Here is a 13,444-nt window from a genome sequence, read left to right as displayed (position 1 = left end):
TTATGGTAAACGGTAAAAATAATCTTTATGATAGTAGGTCCGGGAATCCCGAACACATAGAATAAGAAGGAAAACTAAGTCTAACTTTTAAAAATGACTATCTATTTACCAAGTTGTTATATTAAAGGGGAAACTGAAATAAACCACTATAGTACATTACAGATAAGATAGCAATGAATTAAACCATACATTAATTCTTTTAGCACGAAGAACTAATTATGTATATTGAATGTAATGATAAGCATGTTCCCCACAGCAAAACAGGCTCAAAGACCTGATTTTGTCGAACAAATAAATAACCCCAAAACCCTCGAGATCATAATCCTAGCGGGAAATATGCATTACAAAGAATCTTTGTTCAACATTTCCATTAAAAGAAAAATAGAAAAGTAAGCTCATAACTGGAACTAATATCAACAGTTCAGAAACCCTTGCTAATGTCAAGTGCAAAGCTTAACATTTGTACACAGACATCTAAATGAAATGGAGTTCAACAAGTTCTGACATAATGCCTTTACCAGTAAATAGTTGTTCTGCAGTGCGTTTACCATATAACAATCAAATGTTTATGAATGAGAGGTGAGTTTTCCAACTTGTAAATAACCACAGAGAATATAAACTCTGAAAACCACAAAATATGTTATCTTAACCATGCAAAGAGCTTGACGGATACAGTGGAATACTTGCAAACATATGCCATCGACCAGCAAAATACATTAGGAGGTAAACCTACAAAGTAAACTAGCAAAATGATGTTGAGAGGGTAGCGAAATTACCCGATCCTAGAGGATTGCAATAGATGGTAGTTCACCTTCGTTACAACAAAGATTATCAATTAGCCAAATTTAGAACTAGAAATCTGTGAAGGAAAGTAAAAAGAAACCCATGGAATTTATGAAGTTGAAGAAACTACATGCTTACCTTCCAAAAATCAACATTAGATCTGGCTACCTCTCGCAGAACCAAAAAACCATTGAACCACACTTGGACAGTGGAATCCACCCATTAAACACTGAACCAGATGAAATATAGAAGCTAGAAATCAGCTCAAGATGCGTAGAAAAATAGAAGAGTGAAAGGGCAAGTATTTTAGAATAGCTTCCAGTGAGAGGTGGATAGATATTGCAATAACACACAACAGAAGTGGTCATGAGCCAACCTGAAAGTGGAAGGCCAATCTCATCATAGGGTGGTAGAGACCTCAAGCAACTAACATCAAATGACTGCACAGCTAGGATGTGGTGAGGCAGTTAGCTGGAAAATCCCTAAACCATCCCCACAGTCAGATCACCCACCAAATATCAACGGGTGAGGACTAGGTCAGCTATTGCAGGTAATTTTAACCCTCTGTCGGATGCATGAGGTAGGATAAACCATGGATATGTCACTTGTATCAGCGTATCAGAGGTATTTAAATGGAAGTCGGGTTACGAGCCTAACACCCTGAGTGGAGCCATGTGAAAAATTAATTCAAGACAAATCAATCCTTATACAATGTGTAACATAAATTAAGATGATCAAGTCAGAGTAATGTGCCATTAAGATCTACATCTGCCACTGTTATGGTGATAGTTAATAATATTTTTTTTACTATTTCATTTCATTCGCATATTTCGTATGAGATTTATTTTTATGGTGTTACAAATGGTATCAGAGCTCAGGTTCGTACACTGAGACACTTTGGGAAATTACGTATATATGAATTAAGTGTAATTTCTTCAAAATAAGTAGGTAAATATACATGTGAACCTAGAGTCTCACATCAACAAAAAGGGGGTTAGAATGCAGAGGAGCATAGGACAACCAAATCCTCCAAAAATAACTTATGTGAATGCCAACCCTGATATTTGGATACAACTAAGAGAGGGATCTCATCAAGCTAATGTTGTTCTACTCGAAATCATTCGGCAGCTAAGTGCTAAGATGACAAATTTAAGAACAGAGAATGAATGAGTATGACTAGAATAGGAGAGATTATCAAATCAACATACCCAATGAGATCTAAACCCTAGTGTTGAAGATAGAGAGAAAACCCCAATGACTCAGTATGGAGAAGAGAATGTTGAGTCAGCTAAAAAACATGGGGAATATGAAGGAGGATGTTCAAACAATGTTTTGACCTAGATAAGACAAAAAGACATAAATTTGAATTACAAGGAAAATTTAGAAAGATTAAAACGATTGGGAACATTAAGCATGGATGAATATGTGAAATGATTCACCTCCTTACTACACTATGTGCCTTATATCCAAGAAGAAAAGGCCAAAATTCAGCGTTTTGTTTTTAGCCCACTAGATTTTATGAAGGAGAAGCTTGAGTTTGATTACCCAAGGACAATGGATGATGCAGTCCAAGAAGCCCGCATGCGCTACCAACAAATGAAACAAAAAAAAGCGGGATCTAAAGCAGTATAGAACAGGAAGGAAAGAAACCTAATCCCAAATAGACAAACAAAATTTACTAATGGCAGAAATATATAGCAGAAACCTCTAAGTAAATTCTCAGCAAGGAACCAACCCAAAGTTGCTTATTCTGAAAATAGATAGTCAGAAGGAGTTAATAAATATGTTAATCACTAGCAATCAAAACCACTGCTAAAATGTTGGCGATGTGAATAACCCCACTATTACAAAAATTATCTGCATAAGGCAGGGACGTAACAACTATCAAATATTAAAGAAGAATCCACAGTTGGGGAAGTGGCGAGGAGCATGCCCATAATTAGTGCTACTCTGGACGATCATCAAGCCAAATACCAACCCACCATGATCGAATACGATCGTATGATTGCTAAGAAACTTGTCTCTATTTTATTTAATCCCAGTGCTAGCTTAAGCTATGTTAGTCTTAAGGTGGTAGAAAATTATCAACTACAGAGCAGTAAGTTTCCAAAACCATTGTTAGTTCAATTAGCCACTGGGACAAAAAGAAGGGTAATTGCAAGTATAGAATGTTTTCCTATAACAAATTTAGGAAAACCCATTCACGTTGACCTTAATATACGCCCCTTGGATTCATATGACATTTTAATAGGGATGGATTGACTGGAAAAATGTTGGTCCCTAGTTGATTTCAAGAAGAAAACTGTCAGTTTTATCACTAAGTCATGGCAAAGGAAGGAACTTCAAGGAATCAAGACAAATACCAAATTTCCTCCTATTACTGTTAGCCAGCTAGGAAAATGTATTAAGAAGGGTTGTCAGACATATGTCGTCTAGGTGGGATTTATGAACTCCAAAAGTAAAATAACCTCAGAAAACATTCTTGTTATTCGAGAATTTGCTGATGTATTCCCTGAATCCATTCCTAGATTACCACGCATGCGTGATATTGATTTCACCATTGAAATAATTCCAGGTGCATCCCCTATATCTAGGTCCCCTTATCGCATGAGCATATCTGAGTCAACAAAACTCAAAATGTAGCTCTAGGATCTTCTAGATAAAAAGTATATCCATCACAGCGCATCCCCTTCGGGAGCCCCCATACTATTTGTACAAAAGAAATATAGAACCTTGAGATTATGCATAGATTATCATCAGTTAAATAAACTGACCATCAAAAATAAATATCTCTTGACACGTATTGATGATCTATTTGATCAGGTGCAAGGAGCCAAAGTATTCTCAAAAATTGATTTAAGGTCCTCGTACCAGCAAATAAGGATAAAGGAGGACAACATTTTCAATATTGCATTCTGAGCTTGTTATGGTCATTACAGGTTTGATGTGTTGCCATTTGGCCTCACAAACACCCCAGTTAATTTTATGAGTTTGATGCATGATATTTTCTAGCCTTATCTTGATAAATTTGTACTGATTTTTATTGATGACATTTTAATATACTCCAAGAATCAGGAGCAGCATGGAGAGAATCTGAGAATAATGTTGCAAAATCTATGGGAAAATCAGTTATATGCTCAATATAGCAAGTGTGAATTTTTTGAAGGTCGGGTTTACTACTTGGGTCACGTTATATTAGGAGAGGGAATAATGGTGGACCCAGAAAAGATAAAAACCATTATGGAATAGATTGTTCCAGATAATGTTGCTAATATGAGGTCATTCTTGGGTTTGGCCACATACTACCATCGGTTCATCAAAGGATTCGCAAAAGTCACTTTCCTAGTGACCTATTTATAGAAAAAGGAACACACTTTCCAATGGATAGTCAAATGTCAGCAAAGCTTTAAAATAATAAAACACCTACTTACCACTAAACCCGTGTTAAAGGTAGCGGGTCCGAAAAATTCTTTCGTTGTTTGCATGGATGCTATTAGAGAGAGTGTTGGTGGAGTGTTGACAAAAGAGGGAAAGGTTATTGCATACGGACCACAAACATTGAAGTATGAGCAACGATATTTTTCTTACAACCTTGAATTTATTGGAGTAGTGCATTCACTTAAAATGTGGCAACACTACCTATTGGGGAAGAAATTTATGCTATTAATGGATCATATTAGCCATACAAATTTCTTTAACCAGTACAGCTTAAATGATCGGTAAGCCAGATGGAGAACATTTTAAAGTGAGCTCAATTTCAAAATGAAACATCTTAAAGGGATGGAAAACACATTGAGTGGGAAATTACATTGTACTTATGTGGTCCAAATTAGTCAAGTATGCTCAAACATCCCTGAAATCATAAAGGAAGCCTCCCTCAAGGATACAAAATACATTTTTCTTTGGCAGCAAGCGAAGGAAGCTCAGTTGAAAAGGGAAATATCAGATTTCAAAATAAATTTGGAAAAAATCCTTACCTTCAAAAACATAATATATGTTCCTAACCAAAACACTCTTAAACAATTGATATTGGATGAGTTTCATAGGAAACCATGTGCTAACCATCTAGGGTACCAAAAGTTGTTTTCAGCCATCAATAAAGTGCATTTTTTGCCCCAGTTAAGGAAGCATGCCACTAAGTACTTGTCCAAATGTTTGGAATGTCAGTTGGTGAAGGTGGAACATCAACATCTCGTCTATTTGTTGCAACCATTTCCCATCCGAGAATGGAAATGGGAGACCATATCTCTAGACTTCATCACCAATTTACCTCACACCAAGAAGCAACATAACTGAATTATGGTGGTGCTGGATAAGTTGAGAAAAACCACTCACTTTATACCTATGAATTCTACTTACAAAACTCATCAGAGCATTAATGTTCTTGGTGAACTCTCGTCCAGATATATGATTTTCAGTCAACACATTGAGTCAACATATGGTTTAGCCTCACCACTTACATTGGATTGGTGCCAAGAACCTGCTGAGATATCTTCATGGAACAATCACTCATGGGTTGAGATACACTGCCCGAGATGTGAAACTACTTAGGTATACTAATGCTGATTGGGCAGGCATTGTGGTGGACCGAAAGAGCACTTCCAGGTGCTGTTCTCTTTGGGATCTACCTTGATATCCTATATGAGTAGGAAGTAGAAGTCCATGGCTTTAAGCAACGAGGATGCAGAGTACATTGATGCTAGCATGGCCTCCTATGAGGCAGTCTGGTTGTGAAAGCTCTTCAGTGAGCCATTTGGGTTTACATTGGATACCACTATAATTCTATGTGACAACTAGAGTGGGATCTGTTTATCAGAAAATCATGTATTTCATGATCGCTCCAAGAATATCGATATTACGAACCACTATATTTGAGATATGGTGCAGCGAGGAGTAACAAGGCTCCAACATATTGGTACACATGAACAGGTTGCTGACATTCTGACAAAGCTACTAAGAAAGGTCAAATTCCTGACTTTCGAAGAATGACTTGGTGTCATTCAAAGATCGTCTTATGAGGGTCGAGTATGATGTATTGAGCTCTGCGAGCTCTAGAGGTGTGTGGGGTACTTTTTGGAGTGACATGTAACCACAGGGTGACTCACCATCCCCTGGTGGTGCACTATGTACAAGGTAAAGGTTCAACCTTCCCCTATGACACACTGTGGCGACTGTGGAATAAGATGATTAGTTCTCCCATGGACCAGGATGATTCATTCTCCATGGGGATGGTGGAGCAGGATCATTAGTTCTCCTATAGGCCAGGATGATTAGTTATCCATGGCATCCACTAGACATGATGATTCGTTCTCCTCTGGATAGGATGATTATTTCTCCTGTTGAGGCATCCTACCAATGCAGTTTGGGACTCATGGGAACTACCTCTTATCTGATCAATGAGCAGGGAAACAAGGATAGGACCATAGTAGTTCTACTGATGGATGCATCCTTGTATCTACCACAGTCTCTATGCTAGGATGGCCTCCATTGATCTGGGATCAATGAGAGTGGTACACACTCTAAGACTGACATCGGGTCAATGGAGGACGATATGATACATCCTCTATCATTTCTTCTTCTTCATAGTTCAAGAAGAGTAGAGCAAAGTGGGGTCAAGCTATACAATGCAATGTATTTGATGGATGGATAGTAGTGACAGTCTGACAAATTGCAGATGAAGTTCTCCTTAGTTGAGAGGGAGTGTTAAAATTGGAAACTAGGGACAAACTTCATGTGGGTCACCTTATTTGTGGCTGCTGATATTTTTCCTAGATTCCCCATCGTCGAGAGGTGTAGGATTGATCTAAATATCATCTGATTCCAATAAGTATTTATGAAGATATGAATTTATTTTGATTATGGAAAAATTTTCAAGTTGGCCAACAACTTATGTAAGCTTAGAAGCCCAACAGTGATGTTTATTCAACCTAAATGTTTTGTATATCAATACAAGGAACATTCTCCTCATTTGGACACTTTACTCTCACACACATCTCCCTCTCTCTCCTACGCAGAAAGAGTCTCTCTCTCTCTCTCTCTCTCTCTCTCTCTCTCTCTCAGATGTGGCTGAAAGGAAGACATCCTAGGAAAAAGAGGATGTAGAGAAAGGACAAAAAGTCATCTTTGACCAACATTGACCTTTCAAGAAGTGTGAATTGGGTGTGGTTACCTCCCATAGGCAGGCTGCAATTTTTGGCACAAAAATCAAGGTGATCTGACCTCTAGTTTGACTGGTATTGACTTCCCTAGTTTAGGGCTGTAGTTCACTTCATAAATTTGCACTTTTACTAAATGTTTGAGGCTGTTATAGGGTTGTTTCTTTAGGCTATTCAAGGACAAGTTGACCAGAAATTGACCAAGTATTTTAGCAGTCAATTTCAGCTAGTTTGAACAAGTTTGACTTTCTTGATCTAGGGTTTGATGTTGCTGATATAAAATTACAAAATGTAGATTTGGTACTATTTCTCTCTACTGACCTATTGAAGATAAAAGAAGATTTGATCAAAGGGTTTCCCCAATTTGGGGTTTATAGCTCCCTAGATTCCACATCTTGTGTCTCTTGTCTTGGCTTGTTTTTGGTTGATCATTTAATGCTATCTCTGCACTTTACTTAATGTATATGTGATTGCTAGTCTATGGCTAATAAATGTTGGGTGTGGAGCATGATTATTTAGAGGTCTTTGTTTCAGCCGGATGTATATCCCAGGAAGTTTGTACACCCCTCCACGCAGGGGGGTATGGGGGGGAATTTTCCCCCTCGCGGGGGTTCAATGCGGCCAGTCCCCCTGAGCTGGGGGGTGCGGGGGCCAACGGTACCCCAGCGGGGGTTTCGGGGGCAGCGCCCTCGAAGATAAAAACAAATGTAAAATTGCCTTGTAAAAGTATGGTAATTTCTAGTCAATCTGGACCATTCATTAGGTGGATGATCTGACGGTAGAGGGAAACCCCTCTCTTTGTATGAGGGCATTGTATTAAGGCTCTGTAATAGATGTGTATTGTCCGAGTGAGAAACAGAGAGGTGAGACTGTGAGAGAAAACAGAGGATATTATAGCAGATCTATTGTAGGTTGTGTCTCTTCATTTTGTTGGATAATGAAAAGGAAGGACTGGTTATTCAGGGTGGACGTAGAAAAAAGTGGGTGAACCACGTATATCTGTGTCTCCTTGGTTTTATGTGTTTTCTATGTTTATATTTGTGCAATATTGTGTGTGTTCCATTACTCTGTAATATATAATTTTCTAATAATTGCTATCAGAGCCGAACGTCTATTTGGCTGATAAACTCGTAGGAAAGAAGGGTTCCTAGTTCGAGTAGGAGCAATGGCGGAAGATGGTAAGTTTAGGGTCGGGAAATTTAACAGCCAAAACTTCTCCCTATGGAAGATGCAGATGGAAGATTACCTGTATCAGAAAGATCTGTACCTACCATTGGGAAGAAAAACAAAGATGTCGATGGCTATGACAGATGAAGAATGGAACCTTCTTGATAGAAAGGCACTATGAATAGTACAGTTGTGCCTCGCAGTGTCAGTCACATTCAACATTTCGAAGGAAACAACGACACATGGTTTGACTAAGGCATTGGTGAAACTATATGAAAAACCCTCGGCGTCAAATAAGGTATTTCTTATGAAACGATTATTTAATATGAAGATGTCGAAAGGTGTATCTATTGCAGACCATTTAGATGATTTTAATACTACTGCAAGTCATTTAATTTCTGTAGGCGTAAAATTTGAAGATGAAGTTAGAGCTCTGTTATTCTTGTGCTCATTGCCAGAAAGTTGGAATGGTTTAGTAATGTCCATTAGTAACTCTGTGTCTGGATCTAGTACTTTAAATTTTGATGATGTTGTTGGTGCTATCCTTAGTGAGGAAATGTGATGGAAAGGCTCCGGTGAGACATCGGGTAATGCTTTGAGTGCAGAGTCTAGGGGAAGAAAAATGGAAAAAGGAAAGATCTCAGGATATCGCAATAAATCAAGGAAAGGCAGATCCAAGTCCATATTGGAGATAGTCTGCTGGAAATGTGGAAAGAAATGACACCTAAACAAAGACTACAGATCTTGGAAGGGAAGAGAAGGATATGCCTAGCAAGAAAACAATCATGAAGAAAATGTGACAGGTGAGATATTACAAGATGCTTTGATTCTTTCTTTAAAAAATATTATAGATTCCTCGGTGGTAGATTGAGTGCCTCATTCCATGCCACACCTGATAAGAAATATTTTCATGACTATGTTCAAGGAGATTTTGGACAAGTCCATTTGGGTGATGATAAACCCTATAAAATTGTCGAAATGGGTAAGGTTCTTGTAAAACAGCAAAATGGGAACCATTGGCTACTAAAGGAGGTAAGGAATTTTCCAAATCTGAAGAAAAATATGATTTCAATAGGGCAGTTAGGCAATGAAGGTTGTGTGATAACTTTCATAGATAAAGCTTGGAAGGTCACAAAAGGAGCCTTTGGTTGAGATTGAGACAGGAAAGAAATTGAAGTGTCTCATATCAAACAATGTAGGTGAATATTGAAACAAAGAATTTGATAGGTATTGTTCAGCGCATGGAATTCACAAAGAGAACACAGTTCAAAGAACACCACAAGAAAATGGTGTGTCAGAAAGGATGAACAGAACTATCATGGGGCGTGCAAGGTGCATGAGATTGCATGTAGGATTGCCTTTACAGTTTTGGGCAAATGCTATAGATAATATTGTTTATCTAATAAAAAAGGGCCTTCAAGTTCCTTGGATGGTGGTGTTCCAGAGGAAGCATGCACAGGAAAAAAGGTAAACTATTCCTTTTTAAAGCCTTTTGGTTGTGAGACCTTTGTCCATATTAATGAAGAAAATAGAACAAAGCTTGAGGCAAAATCAAAGAAATGTACCTTTATTGGATATGGTGTTAATGATTTTGGTTATCAATTATATGATTATGCAAATCACAAAATCATTAGGAGCAGAGATGTAATATTCAATCAAAAGGTCTTGTATAAGAATCAGTTGTAGGAGAAGAAATAGGAAAACAAAAACAAGGAATACGCAGTCCTTGATGAAATCACTGAAAAATTAAAGGTCCCTGAAAATAATAATAATCAACAACCACAACAACAGAAACCACCTCAACAACAACAGGCACCCCAAACACCTGAAAGTGGTGTTAGAAGATCTACCAGGATAAGTATACCCCTTGAACGATACTCTCTTTCATTATATTATTTATTGTTAACTGATTCTGGTGAACCCAAATGTTATGAAGAAGCAATGCAGGTTGAAAGTAGGAAGAAGTGGGAGGTAGCCATGGAAGAAGAGATGGACTCCTTAATGCATAACCAGACTTCGGACTTAGTCAAGTTACCTGCAGGAAAAACTACATTGAAGAATAAATGGGTTTACAGGCTGAAGAAAGAAGATGGAGGAAAACAAAGGTACAAAGCTAGACTTGTGGTGAAAGGGTTTGCAAAGAGGAAAGGTATTGATTTTGATGAGATATTTTCTCCTATTATTAAAATGACTTCAATCATAACTATTTTAAGTCTAGTAGCAGTTGAAGATTTGCATCTTGAGCAGTTAGATGTAAAGACAACCTTTCTCCATGAGTATTTGGAGGAAGAGATATATATGTAGCAGCCACAAGGATATGAAGTGAAAGGGAAGGAGAAAATAGCGTGTAGGTTGAAGAAGAGCTTGTATGGCTTAAAACAGGCTCCAAGGTAGTGGTATCTAAAATTTGACAACTTTATGTCTGAACAAGGCTACACTAGATGTCACTCTGATCTTGTGTTTATCTGAAAACAAAAAACAATGGTAGCTATATTATATTGTTATTGTATGTAGATGACATGCTTGTCGCAGGGTCTAACATGCAAGAAATAAATGTGCTCAAAAGAAAATTGGCAAATTCATTTGCAATGAAGGATTTGGGAGCTATAAAACAAATCCTTGGTATGAGAATAACTAGAGATAAGAAAAATCACAAATTAACATTGTCTCTGAATGAGTACATACAAAAGGTGTTGAAAAGATTTAATATTCACAATGCAAAACCAGTTAGTACACCTTTTGCTAGCCATTTCAAACTTAGTAAAGAAATGTGCCCAAAGACCCAAGAAGACATGGATTATATGTCTAAAGTTCCATATGCATCAGTAGTTGGAAGCTTCATGTGTGAAATGGTCTGCACAAAGCCTAATATTGCACATGCAGTGGGAGTTGTAAGTAGGTACACGAACAATCCAGGAAAGGAACATTAGATGGCAGTGAAATGGATTCTCAGATATTTGAAAGGTACCACAAATCAAGCATGATGCTTTGGTGGTTCAAACATCTCTCTACATGGATATGTTGATGCAGATATGCTAGGTGATAGAGATAACAGGAGGTGCACTACAAGATATGCATTTACTATAGGTGGAATAGTTGACAGTTAGGTTTCAAAATTCCAAAGTGTTGTTTCACTTTCAACGACAGAAGCAGAGTATGTTGCTGCTACAAAGGCTAGTAAAGAAATGATTTGGTTACGAAGGTTTATGGGTGAATTGGGTAAGAAGCATGATATCTGCACGTTATATAGTGATAAACAATGTGCCATTCATCTTGCAAAGAACTCAACATTTCATTCTAGGGCTAAACACATACAACTCAAGTACCATTTCATACGATTAGTGTAGGAAGATGGAGAGTTGAAGCTGGAAATGATAGACACTAGTCAGAATCCTATAGATATGCTAACAAAAGTTGTAACTAGGGAGAAACTGAGAATATGCTCAGTTTAAATTGGTCTTCAAGGATGACGATGAAGATGAGAAATAGTCAGGTCTAAAGAGGAGTCATTGTCCAGCAATTGAAGCAGCGATGGAGTTGCTACAATCATTCTCCAAGTGGGAGATTGTTGGGTGTGGAGCATGATTATTTAGAGGTCTTTGTTTCAACCAGATGTATGTCCCAGGAAGTTTGTACACCCCTCCATGTGGGGGGGTGCGACAGGGACTTGTCACCCCTTCAGGGTTCGGGGGGGCCGATCCCCCCGGCTGAGGGGTCCATGGGCTAGCGGTCCCTCGGTGGGGGTCTTGGGGAAGCGCTCCTGAAGCTAAAAATAAATGTAAATTTGCCTTGTAAAAGTATAGTAATTTCTAGAATATCCGGGTCGTTCATTAGGCAGATGATCTGACGGTAGAGCTTATGTTTTGTTTAGGGTTTCTTTCCTAGAAGGAAACCCCTCACTTCATATGAGGGCATTGTATTAAGGTTGTGTAATAGATGTGTATTGTCCGAGCGAGAAATAGAGAAGCAATATTTTGAGAGAAAACAGTGGATATTACAGCGGATCTGCTACAGGTTGTGTCTCTTCATTTTGTTGGATAATAAAAAGGAAGGACTGGCTATTTGGGGTGGATGTAGCCCAAACTAGGTGAACCACATATATTTGTGTCTATATAGTTTTATGCATTTTCTGTGTTTATATTTATGCAATATTTTGTGTGTTCCATTGCTCTATAATATATAATTTTCTAACAATAAATTGAAAAATAAGTAAATTGCTCGAAGCATAGAGCATAACATAATTTAACATTTTGTCATTAACTTGCTCAATCATTGTCTATCTAATAGGATTGTGTTGTTTAGTCCCTTAATGGGTTGCACAGTGTCTAGTGGTAGAGGATTGTGTAGTTCCTAGAGGTAAGGCCATTAATAAATGCTAGATTGTTAGGGGAATTAGCTTGTGTTGAAAAGGGAGTTTAATTTTCATCAGGAGTTGTGCAACTGTAATTGACATGACTCAATCATCATCAAACAACCTAATTAAGACATCACATGAGAATTGCATAAAAGAATAAGTCATTGCAATCACGAGGAATAATTGGTGACATTGATAAAAGTTAGGCTCCAAAATTGAAGCATAGGAAAAAAATTTGGGGGTTTTCTAGCAGCCATTATAACATTTGTCTGAAAATCCAACAGATATTTCTTGGAATTAGAATTACAATTTTAAGTTGTCTGGGCTATGTAATCCAAGTAACCATGAAATTTTTAAGGATTTAAAACCATTTATGTATTAAAAAATGCAATATATTGAATTGTGTAGATCCACCTTAACGAGACATCTATCAAGACCCCAAATGGATCAAACCTCTTATGGTGTAAGTCTTTCTTCAATTTTCACATCCTTTAAAAATTTGTGTCTTAATCAATCCTCTAGGTTCTTATTAGATCGATGATTAATATAAATTTATGTTAGTCATTATATCCTATAGTTCCATGGATAAACAATTACCACTTGTAAGATTTTTTAATAACTGATAATGTAACTAAAATATTTTTTTAATACATTAATCATAACTATTTCTTTCACAATACATAAGATGTACAATTTTCTTAATATTATCCTCATAACAAAAACTATTCATTACTTTTTCATGCAAATCGTTATCAATGAGCTTGTCAACATACATTTACAAACCTTCTTATGATTAATTTTCTTGTGATAATAGAGGTTCCTTTATAAGAAATCGGATTATGATTCTTGTGGAGAGGTTATGTCTATGTGGAAATGCTTTGATGAAACTATTTATTTTGGTCATGTCGAAGTAAATATCAAAAAATTTATGACAAGGATTTCTTATGAGACTTTTAAAATATTTCTAAATCCAAATCAAATAACT

The sequence above is a fragment of the Pinus tabuliformis genome, chromosome 8 (genome assembly GCF_031772625.1).
Source record: "Pinus tabuliformis cultivar Carrire ecotype Pingquan chromosome 8, CPIR1, whole genome shotgun sequence".
Taxonomy (NCBI): domain Eukaryota; kingdom Viridiplantae; phylum Streptophyta; class Pinopsida; order Pinales; family Pinaceae; genus Pinus; species Pinus tabuliformis.
Note: the sequence above shows the minus strand (reverse complement) of the source record.